The sequence below is a fragment of the Idiotropiscis lumnitzeri genome, chromosome 19 (genome assembly GCF_059441095.1).
Source record: "Idiotropiscis lumnitzeri isolate Australia: NSW breed Sydney's pygmy pipehorse chromosome 19, RoL_Ilum_1.0, whole genome shotgun sequence".
Lineage (NCBI taxonomy): Eukaryota > Metazoa > Chordata > Actinopteri > Syngnathiformes > Syngnathidae > Idiotropiscis > Idiotropiscis lumnitzeri.
In genome coordinates this window covers 12,576,514-12,589,255 of record NC_142409.1, presented here as the reverse complement: position 1 = coordinate 12,589,255, position 12,742 = coordinate 12,576,514, and the positions used below count along the sequence as shown (strand labels likewise).

General features: G+C 45.9%; 1 protein-coding gene across 1 annotated transcript in view; it reads left to right on the top strand.

The window, feature by feature from the left end:
* The first annotated feature begins 3,654 nt into the window (after positions 1 to 3,654).
* The window catches only part of cdh6 (cadherin 6), a 35,133-nt gene continuing 26,045 nt past the window's right edge, over positions 3,655 to 12,742 (top strand). Inside the window, exon 1 of the mRNA XM_088282625.1 lies at positions 3,655 to 3,827. The gene's annotated coding sequence lies outside the window, so the exon portion shown is untranslated. The remainder of the gene's footprint in view (positions 3,828 to 12,742) is intronic.

The window sequence follows — 12,742 nt, the reverse complement described above, 5'->3', positions numbered from 1 at the left end:
GAGCATCTCACGCCTGCTCATGTTTAACTTTTTTTTTTTTTTTTTTTAACTTGGCTGGTCGTGAATGAGTTAAAGACTAGTTTGAGAGTTTTTAGACTGAGCCCAATCACAAGGAACTTGACGTTGGCGAGGGAGAAAAAAAACAAACAAAAAAAAACCACAAAGGCAGCCGAGTCCTAGAGATGAGCGCTTCCTGTCCGGCACCGTGACCCTCCGGTGGAGCGCCGCCGGTAGAAAGAAGGAAACAAAAAAAAAAAAACACAGAAGAGAAAGTAAGCGTGCACATTGTGAAGGCATCATAAATCACGTTGCTCACGGCAGGCGGCCCAATTGTGTCGCGAGGGCACGCCGTGGCCGCCGTCGACCGAACATCCTCCTTTGAGTCCACGGGCTGCGTCTGAGGGAAGAAGTGGAACAGCAAAATAAGATCACGCTCCCACAAGATGATTCCCAAAAGGCAATTCCAGCGAGTCAATTTGGGACAATGCAAAATGTAAATTTCTGTGTGTTGTGGGTCGCAAAGCGGGACGTTTGGATTGGACGCATGAAGCCTTTCGCTGGCAAAAGTGCGGGTGTGAGTGAATCCTGATGTGCTTAGCTTCTTTTTGCACTTGTATGACAGTTAAGCATGTAAAAATGTGTTCATTAAAACGCACTTGAAAAACGGTTGGGTGAAAAATTTTGGTCAAAGGTTGACTTGGGTTAATTTGTCCTAAATTTCAAATGCTATCAACCCAAATAAAAAAAAAAAAAATTCTTTTATTTTACAAAATTATTTATTTATTTATTTATTTTTATTTTACAATTTTTTTTTTTTTTTTTTTTAAAAGGGTCCAGTCCATTTTTTTTAATCAAAATGTTTTTAGAGATATTTACCATGATATGTTGCAGATTAAATTGAAGCTATTTGAAAAAAAAATGAAAAAAATGTTCATATGATTAGAATTAAAATTATTGTTGGCTTAATGAATTCCTTAAATATTTTTGTTTAAACAATTTTGCTTTGACTGTAGAGAGGATACGCTTATTTATGTCCTTTATAAAAAAAATAAAAAATAAGGTTAAAGAAATGTAATATTCATGGTCTATTTTTTGTTTTTGCGGGGCTGATTTAAACATAGAGACGGTTCCGCTGACCCATGAGTGCTGTTGCTTAGAAACAAACACGACGGGAAGGTTAAAACATGCCCTGCGCAGTTAATAAAGGATGAAAGATGGCGGCAGCGTGACCCTGGAAAAGATTATTTGTGTTTACATGATTGCATACGGGACAATTTGATTGTGGCTCGTGTTTACTGTTTGCCGCTGATACGGATCGGGCCGAAAATTCCCTCCAACAGGAAGCGGCCTCGAACGGAGGTCTGGCGTTCACGTTACGGAGTAACCGCATGGCCTTCTGCGGCCGTCATGTGTTGTTGGGCTGTCAAGGTTGGCGCTTGGCGTGTCGTCTGGGGCCGATCTCCGAGAGCAGCGCCCCCACTTGGCCTGTCCCGCGTTTGACGTTGATGCCGGGGGGAGAAGTAGTCGCTTGGAGACTTTTCCAAAGCGAAAATCAAGACACAAGCGACACCTAAAAGGTTCACTTTTGACTTCATTTCCCAGGACAACGACCACCACACACTTTGCAATCCAGATCTGATCCGGATTGGAACATGAAGTCGAAGATCACCATGGCCAGGAAATCCGAGTGACGATGAAGATTGTTTTCCCAGAAGATCTTGAATGAGAGTCAGAATTCTTTTTTGTTGTTTAGATGCTGTGATGTGCGAAACAAAATTGGATCTCGATTCAATTCGGTTTCGTGCCAATGTAAACAAAAGCGCATTCGAAACCATCCACATTGGAACAGCTTTACAATGGGAAATCCCGTGACTTGTGAAGATAATTTTGTCCGATGATTTTGGATCAGATAAACTTGCTGTTTGTTTGATGATCTGCTCCAGATATTTTCACTTCACTCATTGGCGGGCATGTCGAAGCCTTGGCAGAGGTCCATCACCCGGAACGGGGACGCGAAACTCCCGCCCCCCAGCCCGACCGATTTGGGGAAAATGATCTTTGCTATCTGTGGAGTAAATGAAGTGAGTTGTTTTTGCGGCGCGCATCTCTAAATCTCAACTTCATTATGCCACGCTTTACACAACTTAATGACTTGGCTTTCTTGTGATAATAGCATTCCTTATCTTGTCATCGGGAAGCAACACTTTCCAAAGGAATCCCACCTTCGACACCGCGCCGGCTGATCCCCGCCGCAGATACGCTCCACGCTTCCCATCACACCAAATTACATTTGATAATTTCATTAAAAATACAATCGTGGCGGTTGCTTTTATCATGTTACATTAATTAAGAGTAAGCTTTACGCAACTCTCGAACGCTCGTTTGGACGCTTCCGATGTTCTGTTTGCGACGTCGACGTCGCGTCGAAAGGCTTATCGCTAAAATGTGGGACTTTTTCCTTGTCGAATATTGCAGCTCCATGTTTGCGCCACAACAAAATTGCAATTGTTGAGGTTGCACACGGTCGCAAAACTCCCCAACCTCATTTCCAACTTGTTCAGCTCATAAACATTTTATTTGTCGTCCGCTCGCTAAGAGAGCGCTTAAGAGTTCATTACATGTATATGTCCACACGCACGCACGCACGCACGCAGAAGAGATTAGAGGGCAGTAATCTGGTGGAGGCCGCGTGCGCTGGATGAAGCAGTGATGAGCTGCATTAGTTTGATTACTCTCTAACCCAGCAGTTTACATGTTGGCGCTCTAATCTGATTTCTGGCCGGCACACCCGCGCCTCCTCACCCCCGTCATCGGCCTCCCAAAATGAAAGCAGCCCGACTGTCAACATCACTAAAGACACAAACAAAGTCATCGACCCCGCAAAAAAAAACCAGAAAATGTTCGCAATGGGGTGACATCGGTCAAACCGAAGGGGTCAGGGTAAGCGACCCTGAGGGATGCCATCGATAATTCTAAGCAACAAAGAACACCAGCAAGGGTACTGCTCTGAATACAAAAGTTCTTAAAACTCACAAACCGAAAGTAACCCCAGCAAACAAAAAGACGGAAAGAAAGCAGCAAACTCAACAGACAATGAGGAACACCAAGAGCGGCTGAAGGAGCTGAGTCGACCACACAAGGGACCCTCTTGACCAGCAAAGGTGGAAAGACACAAGAAAACAAACCCCGAACAAGAAAAAAGACACTTAATATAATCCAGACAAAACACAAAACGCGTCAACAATGACAATCCAAAATAGTGCAAATTACTCTGCCAATGAAAAACAACATTTTTTTTTTTTTGCTTCGGCTTTGAATAACTGCATGTAACATGCACCCATTATCCAAGCCGCAAACAAAACAAAAGATCAAAAAAAAAAATAATGTCTTCGTCGTCAAAATCATTTTGCATGAATTATTCAGAACTGTGACATTTATATTCATTTGTTTATTTTCCCAAACGGAAAATTGTTTTGTACCAAGTCAATATGCATCGGAAACCTCAATTCCACTCAGGAAATGTATCAAGTGAAAATAGATGAAACAGAAAGTGGCGTTCAAGTTGAACGCGGTGCTTTTTCCTCGCCCCCCCCCCTCCCTATCGCCCCCCTCCATCCCTCTCCGTCACCCCCTCTCTCCCTGCCGCCTGCTGCCGGGGACTCGACAGCCAATGGGCGGCTGGCGTCCCCTCAGCCTCCGTGTCATCCAGCCAGCGAGGACGCAGTTGCTGCGGACGCACGGCCGACGCAGGCTGCTCTCAAATCGGATACTCTCGCCCGCTTCTTGCCGCTTCTTGCCGCTTCTCGCAGCCTCGCCGTCGTGCCCAGGTGAGAGGCTCTTCTTTCGGCTCGCTTTGCGCGCTCGCCTCGGAGCGACCGGGCGTGCTTGTTCCGGGCTGCCGAGTTTCTCATCATCCCGCTTGTGTAACAAACGACCTCTTTACGCGTTCATGTTCATTGGCGGAACAACTTGAATCTGTTTTTCTCCCCGAGTTTAATTTAGATATAAAAGCCAACACTCGCCCCCCCCCCCCCTCGCCCAGAAATTAATTCGCGAGTAGTCGCGCGGTTCATCGGTGACACACGAGTCCGACTTTGTGCTCTTTTATCGGCGGGGGGGGGGACTTTATATCGCGCCGCCTGGGTCGCATCCACTCACTTGCACCCCCCCGGGAGGGGGGAGGGGGGGTTCTCCGCTCCTCTGGCCGGGCCTCCTGCAGCGAGACTCGGCTGCGTCCAGGTGCGACGCCCCGGTGCAGGCGCAAGCTGCTGACCAACTGCATGGGCCTTTGTTTTTTTATTTTCTTTTTATTATGTTTGTTTACTGGCGTCTAGTTTGCGCTCGTTTGAAAGATACTTTTTAGAAGCGAATGAATTGCACAGTTAAACACTGAAAAGTGATGTTGGATGATTTCTGTGAAGTACTGCAAGTTTTGAGTAACCAGCATGGTTTTTAGACGCTTGCAGGCGGTCAGTCTGAACTCCCCGCTGGGGTTGTGATTGTGATTGTGCAAATTGTGAATTTAGGATTGAGATTGAGTGCAGCACACACTTATGTTCTCTACACACACACACACATGCGCTAATGAGAACTGGACCAGGCAGGACACTTGCTGGACAAGCCTCAGCTCCTCCTCCTCCTCCTCTTTCTCCTCCTCACCCTGGTGTGAACAAGTTGCCTGTTGTGGAGCTGGCCATGGCGAGCCGCCCGGTGAGAGGAAACGAGCGCGAGCGGGGCAGGCTCGCAGTGCAGGTTGCACCGGTTTGATGCTCGCACATGAAAGCTGGCACAGTGGAATCGGAGGCTGATCAAAGACGAGCGGGGAACACGCCAGGTGCTGAATATTTAAAGGGGCTGCAAATAGTACAGGCTCATATCGGCATGTTGGGTCCAGTGTGTGTGTGCGTGTGTGTGTATGGATACGGTAGGTGTGTGTAAGCGAGAAGAACTGATGTGACAAGCAGGGACTGGGAAAAAAACAAAAAACAAAGCGCCATCAGAGCGCTTTGCATCGTTTCGAGCAGAGTTGCAATTCCAAAAGACACGAGGTTCACTTTTCATCTTTCTCATCTCACCAACTCAGCAGATTGGGTTTGAAAAGAAAAGGTCTCCATCTGTCCATCCCCGTGCCCCGCGGGGCCATGACGTCACCCGATGGTGGCGCATACCCGGCGGCGGCGGCGGCACGGGGCTGACCGCTGACCCCGACTTGATGACGTTACGTGCGCTCCAGATGGGCCACGTCGTTTGCGATGATGGCGAATGTTCTTTCCGCCACACCGCCGCCGCTCCGTGGCCGAGATCTGCAGCTAATAATGTAAAAAAAAAAAAAATCCCAGCGACCGGCGCCCCGTGGGAGAGCCCCCCCCACCCTCCCCCCACCTCCTGACTTTTCTGGAGCGAGCGGTTGGTGATTCTAATGGACGTACGGCGGTGACATTTGGAGACGTGAAAGGCCCCTTCAGGCCGGATGTTTTCAGTCTGAAATTTCACGAGAAATGTAGCTTAGCTTAGCAACTGACACGTTCAATTTGCTGGGCATGATGATGCTTTGGGCTGGGAACATTTAGCGAGACACACGCAATTTTTTTCAAAGCTTTACAGTGATTATCAGAAAGGTCAACGTGAAGGTCAAATTTCTAAAAGAAAAAAAAAATTTGTTTGTGTGAGAAATTTCAAGCTAGATGGGTTTAAGGGCTGTCTGAATTGGGGATGCTAATAAAAAAAAAAAAAGCGGCGCCATGTGATAAGCGGCTGGCGCCGTCCGTTTTTTTCTTCAAATTCCGTGTTTCTGCACGCAATGATTCAGCAGAACATCCAGAAAAAATCTTTGTGAGAAATGTCAAGCTTGCGTGACTTGTGGGGTCCCCAAATTGTGGCATGGAAAAAAAAAAAAAAAACCCCACCACCAAATGACAAATTGCTGAGGAAAACAATAGAACAGCCGATACCTTCGGGATGCACATTTAACAAAAAATGTTTGCTGAGGGAACGAGGAAGCATATGTTGTCAGTGACGGAAAATTTCAAGCTACGTCGACTTGTGGATTTTGAAATTTTGTTTCTCAGGAGCTATGAAACCACATTAGCATGCGACGGATTGCTGAGGCAAACAGTCGCGTCGCCGAGACGGACTTGTGTGAAAAATTCCATGCGAGGCTGACTTATGAGCTGTCAATTGTGTAACTTTGGCATTAAAAAAAAAAGAAAGAGCAGCAGCATGTGACTGATTGCCGAGACAACAGGACCACATCTGGTCCGGGTTTGTGTGAGAAATGTCAAGCTTGGCTGGCTTATGAAGTGTGAGCGGCGAAAAGAAAACCGAACGACAATGGTGACTGATTGCTGAGAAAAAAAGGAGCACACCTGAGCTGAGCTGCAATTAGGCGGGAAATCACCGAGTCACAGTTTGCTGATCAAAACAATCGCGTACCTGGTGAGCTCCAAAGCAAGCTTGTTGAAGCTCTTTCAATTAGCGATGCGTCTTTTGCTAAAGTTGCTTCCATAGAGGTGGAGTCGTGTGGTTGTTTGTTTTTGTTTAAGATTGCTTGACTTGTGTGGGAGCAAAATTGGAACTAAAAAGCAGCGGCACCATCCTGCGGATTGTTGAGAAAAATAATAATAATTAAGGATGCATCTTGGGCTAAAATGACGCGTTTCTGCATTCAACATTTTTTTTCAAGCCATCTTGACTTGTGGTGCATCAAAATTAAACCATAAAAAAATGTCATTGTGTGGCAGTTTGCTGAGAAAAACAAGAACTCAACTGAAGATGCTGCGAATGCTGATTTTTTTTTTTTTTCTGGCTGAAATTGTGTGTTGCATGGAGATTTTGCTTTGGAGAAACAATACGACACCCGATACGTTAGTGATGCATCGTTTGCGTCTCATGCCAGCTGGCACACTTGTTTCGCATTTTTTGCGCAGCCGCCATCTTTGTTTGCTCTCGACTTGTGGTCATGTGACGACAAGAGCTTCTTTCGCACCCCCGATTCCTAGCGCGCAAAATCCTGAGCGGAAGACGTCTGTTTTCCGTTCCGCCTGCCATCGGCCCGACTGGAATGACTTGACTTTTATGACTTTGCGTTTGCCGCGACAACTGACGGCGATGAAGAAAAAGGCCTCATTTGTCTCCCCATGTGGCAAAAAGATAAACATGCACGGATCGGCGCATTCGCACCTCGCAAAACAATGCCTCATTAGCTCTCCTGCTTTGTGCGACACTTACGCTCAAGTCCTAAATCTATTTCCAAAGAGGCTGGCTGGAGATTGTGTGTGTGCGTGCGCATGAGTGTGCGCCGACTAAAGCTGGCAGGATCGAGCAGATGCCGTCAATTGAAAGTGAAAGAGTTCCACTTGAGGAAAATGTCTGCAAAGCCGACGTCTGGAAGATAATGCAATGAGCTCAGATCATGTACTACTGTCGGTATGTTGCCGGCAACCTACTCAATTAGGATTGATTTATTTCAAAGTACTTCTTGGGGAAGAGTTGGATTTTTAGTTCAAACATATAAAGAACTTAAAAAAAAAAAAAGATTTACCTTAAAAAAAAAGAAGGAAAATTTTACAAGAATAAAGTTGATTTTTTTTTAATTTGGAGGCAATCTAAAATATTTTTGTTAATATGTGGTAAATCATAAACTTATAAAAAAAATCCAGAGATAAATGTTTGTAATGTTATGGGAGTAACGTCTTTTTTTAGACATGTTTGTATTCAGTCATTTTTTTCAAGACAATTATATTTTTTTACCAAATGAAAAATAATCATATATTTTTTTAGAATCATGTTGTAACCTTGTAGAAATTAAATTATACTTGGTAGCGAGTAACATGGCCTTTTTATCCGTAAAAAGTAAAAAAAAAAAAAAAAGATTCATGTCAGACCACGTTGAATAACACAACAATAAATGCATAAAAGGTTGCTATATTTTAATCCCGAACGTCAGGCCAACATAGTGTGAGAATGGGTCCAGATCTGGCCCCGGCGCCGCCTCTTGATGACCACGAGTGCACAATGAAAGAAGTGACGATGAAAGAAAAAGTCGCTTGGCGTTTGAGGATGAAATCACTTTGGATTTGGTCTTTTGGGTGGGAGGCGGTAAAGTGCTGCCAATGTTGAAGAAGCGGCTGCCAGAACCCCCCCCCCCTCCCCCCTCGCCTTACCCACCACACCCCCCACCGCACACGCTGGCCGAGCGCCACCAGCGTTTCTAATTATGAGTTTTAGCGTCCTAACTTGCATGCTGACTGTCAGCCGGGCTGTTGGTCCTCACAGGTGCAAAGAGGCGTCAACAAAGGGCCATTTTCCTGGACGCCCACCAGCATCTCCTGAAAATTTTGGGTTTTAGTCTTTATACACTAATTTATCGTGACAAATGAATTAATTTGTTGTGCGTTTTTTTTTAGGATGGTGTTTTTTTGGAAACACATCCAAATGCTTCATTTGTCCTGCTTGTTGCTTGGTACGTGCCCCTCCTTCTCACGAAATGGACTAATCCATCTTCTGATTGCACAAGAGCAAAATTGATTCAGGAAAAGGGTCGCACAAGCAAAACAAACTTTTTGGTGCACTCTGAGGAAAATGAGGGGGCGTTATGTCGGTGGAGCGGAGGAGAGAACGAAGATAAAATGTTCATTTTTTTCAAGTCTAAAACCTTCATTTTAAGATATGAGGACATATTTTTGAGAATTAATTCAAACTTTTACAAATAGAAACAATTTTTTTCAAGACGAGTCCTTTTTCAAGAAAAAAAAATAAAATAAAAATAATCTCGTGGGAATAAAGTTGTAATTGTAATAGATTTTCAAAATATATTCAACTGCAGTAAAGAGGTGCATTATTGTCGAATAATTTTTTTTAGAGCGGAAAGTCAGAATCTAGCAGATTGAAATAGATTTTGTCTAAAATGTTTTAAAAAAACTCCCATAACAATAGTAGTCATGAAAATAAAATTTTCAAGAAAAGTTCTCATTTAAGTAAGTATAATATGGAGGTTTTTTTTATCAAGAATGAATTAATTAAATAATAATTAATTTCCAGAAAACAAAACATATTATATTGATATATATATTTTCCACAAATATTTAAAAAAAATAAAAAAGTGATTTTTATCAAAATGCAATGTCAACGTAGGAGAATAAAGTCAAATTATTATTTGTTTTTTTAATTTGATAAAAGTTTTATTTTGGATGATTCTGTCCGGAAAAAAGTCTTTGGAAGGTGCAGGAAGGCTTCTTTTCCAACTCGGAGACAAGTGACTTCCCTGAAGGATACCGAGTATCCGTCTGTCTCGCGTTTGAGGTGAAATCGATTTTTTGACCCGGCGACGGCACGCGGGGGGGCTTTTGGATTGGATTTGGAATGAAATCCTCATATCCAGCGCGCGTGTGTGTGTGTGTGTGTGGCTGCACGGTAATAATCTAATAGTGGGAATCACGGATCCAGATCACTATCAAAATCTAATCAAGTCTCGCATGGCTGCGGGCGCGTCGGCGGCTCGCGTTTGCATGCGGCCGCTTCCTGCTGAGCGGCGGAGGTGACCACGACCACCGCCACCACCGCGTGCTCAAATCAACTCACTAAATTACTTTCCCAAATTGGAACATTTTTGTCGCCGTAAAGAACATGTAGCATTACGGAAATGATTTTTTTATAAGCATGAAAATGATCTTTTTAAGAGAAATAAAATGCCCACAATATAGTCAGAGTTGAGGTTTCAACGGACAGCTTCAAGATAGGATTAGGTTCTGAAGTTCGGGTTTTTAAATGATGGTCTCCAATTCACATTTCAAGCCAGAGTTGTTTTTTTGTCCGTTAACTCTCTTCCCTGTTGTCCTTGCAGCATGTTTGTGTGTAAAGAAGTGTGTGTGTTCAGATCCCTCCTGACGCCGGACCCGCCCCCGCCCCCGCCCCCTCGTCCACCAAGTTCTTGTCGATGCAAAGCCCCGCAGGCTTAAGCGGGCCCGAGCGAGCGGACGACGGGGGCGCGGCCGCTCAACGTGACAGTCGGTTAATAAGCGAGCGCGCGGCCGACGCCAGGGCCGACATGGAGGTGTGGGTTCGGAGGTAGTAGCGAGGACGGCGGGGGGGGGGCTGATATAGACCGAGGGATGACAGCGGGCTAATAGGGGATCAGAGAGTCCACGACGAACACAGATGCACTGCAGAGCTGAGCGAGAGTCACATGACCGGGGGAGGAAGTCATGAGGGAGCATATATTCCTCGAAACATTTGAACTATAATCATTTTTTTGTTTTGATCGGCAGAATATCAAATGACATTCTTGTAGCGTATTTCCTCACTACTGCTTTGAAAAAAAGTTTACATGAAAATTCACATTTCTGCCGCAGCCCGTTTAAGCAGCAAACTTGTCGTGTTGCAATGAAGCACATGGATTAAATTTGGCCTGACAGAGAAAAAAAAAGAATCCTTGACAGTTGATGAATCAGCAATCATGTGCGTGTGAAAGCAGTCTCATCATGAAAAGAAAATATTTGCATCTGGACGCCCCTGAAATGTCGCAGCAGCAGCAGCCCGTTTAGGCGGCAAACTGGTTGGGCTGCAGTGACCTTGCCGCCGGCCTGCCGCCAATCGCATTCATCCATCTGCTGGAGCGCAAATTTAACATGGTGGACAAAACGCTGATGAATCAATAATCGATTAGTCAGGTCTGTGTTGTCTCATCAGATGCCACTCGCCACAATTGTGTGTGTGCGTTTTTGTGCGCGTGTGTGTGAAAGCAATCTAGTATTAAAAAAAAAACAAACAAAAAAAACTTTTACCTCCAATGCACTCAAAACTTGGCCCAGCTTTTGTCAAGCTTCACAACTCGTCGGGCTGCGATAAACTGTGAATTAAAATGTACACGATGGACAAAAATGTTTCAAAATGGATGAATCGACAATCGATTAGTCATGCCTGCCTGCTGGTTTGCAGTCATGATGCTTCTTGTGCGCTCGGCTGAAGGTCGTCTCTTCAGATGCCACATAGTTTGTGTGTGCGCGTGCACGTGCACGTGCGTGTGCGCATGTGATTTGCTTGTGCTCTCCAGCAGCCTGCAGGAGGAATGATGGGCGTTATTGCAGATGACAGCAACACTGCGGCTTTTAAAAATAAAGAAAAAAGTCTCTTCCCTGCTAGGCTGGAGGGGAGGGGGGGGTGTTATTGGGAGATGGGGGGCAGGGGATTGGCTGTCTTGGTGCGCACAGTTCTTCCCCCCGGGCCTGTCACCCCTCCTCCTGTGGATAATGGTCTCCTGTCTATTTGGTGAATGATATCTGGATTCCATTGTGTGCACAAAAAGCCTTTGTGACTTTCTTCTTATCATTTTTTTTTTCTGTAAATGAACAGTCGGCATATCAGCAAAGCTCCTATTTTTCTTTCAATCCGGCCTCCCAGTGAAATTGGTAAACCGGGCATGATTGTGGGCTCCCTCTCCACCATTTCTGCGCTTCACGGACAAACCGGGAAATAAAATGGAAGGCGCTTCGAACAAACTACCTGTCGAACGGCGTTGTGGCGTCGTGCGCGGGCAGGACACAAAGCTCACATGTGTGCTAATAATAGCGAGCGAGTGTACAAGCCCGTGCTGGCGGGGGCGGCAAAAGCCGTCCACTTTGAGGAAAGGTCATCCTCGGCGGCGCCTTGACGCACGGCTTGGATGGCGATACGTGACAAATGGATGTTTGGGGTCTCGCAGGCCTCCAATTATGTTTTGACGGAACGGATGCAGGGCGGGAAAAAATGGGCGGGCGGACGCTGGCGGTCTAATGAAGCCCCACTCGAGATACGGAAGCGCACAACATGTTTGGACTCCCCAACGGATTCGCTTAACGTTCCCATTTGTTCCGAGGCAACAACTCCCAAAGAGTGTTAATCAAGTCAAGTCGCAGGCGTTCAGTTTTATGAGGGGAACAAGGGGGGGGGGGGCGTTGTGGAGCAGAAACTTGACTGCAACGCCGTCTGATTGAAAACCATAGGAAGACTCAAATGATGATTTCGGCTTTTGGGAAGACAACGGGTGTTCATGTCAACTGGGAAGCTTCCCGTTTTCCAGTGACTCCCGTAGTCTGGGGATGGGAGGCGGCACTATGGGGTCGGTTGGTGTTTCGCGGCAGTGATTGGATTACAGCGCAGAGTCGAATGGATTAAAAGCAGAGGAGGACTCAATGGATGAGGCCATGACGTCGCGGAAGGACGTTCCCGTCTTGAGGGCAGTCAGCAGTCAGGCCACGCATTTCCCCTCCCCTTCTGTCTCGCTCTGGTTTGTGTCAAGTGGAAAGCTTCCAGTTTTCTGAAGAAACAAGGGCAGGGAGCTGGAGGGTGGGGCTGTGGCCGGGGGTGGGTGGACACTAAAGCGGTTGGATGGCGGTGCGGAGAAAAGACGGAAGCTCCGATTAGATCGAGTTTGTCGGTAAAAAAACAAAAGGACGACTCGAGTGAGGATGCCAGGAAGGGCCGGGAAGTGGGGCGGGTCCTGCCAGCGGAGGCTTGGCGGCGCGATGAAGCCCCCCTCGAGTGTCAGGAGCTCGGAGCAAGTTTGATCTAATGAAGGCAAAGTCGGCTTCTTGTTTGCCAGAGGATAATCCCACTGTGTGCTCGGGCAACGGCGCCGCCGGACTTTCTTTGAAATGGAAAAATTGCATTAAACATTCCATTTGGATTAATTCTAATGACAATCTCATTAGCATCGGCGCTCTGAGGGTTATAGACACACATATATAGCTGGCCTGTTGCTGCGATA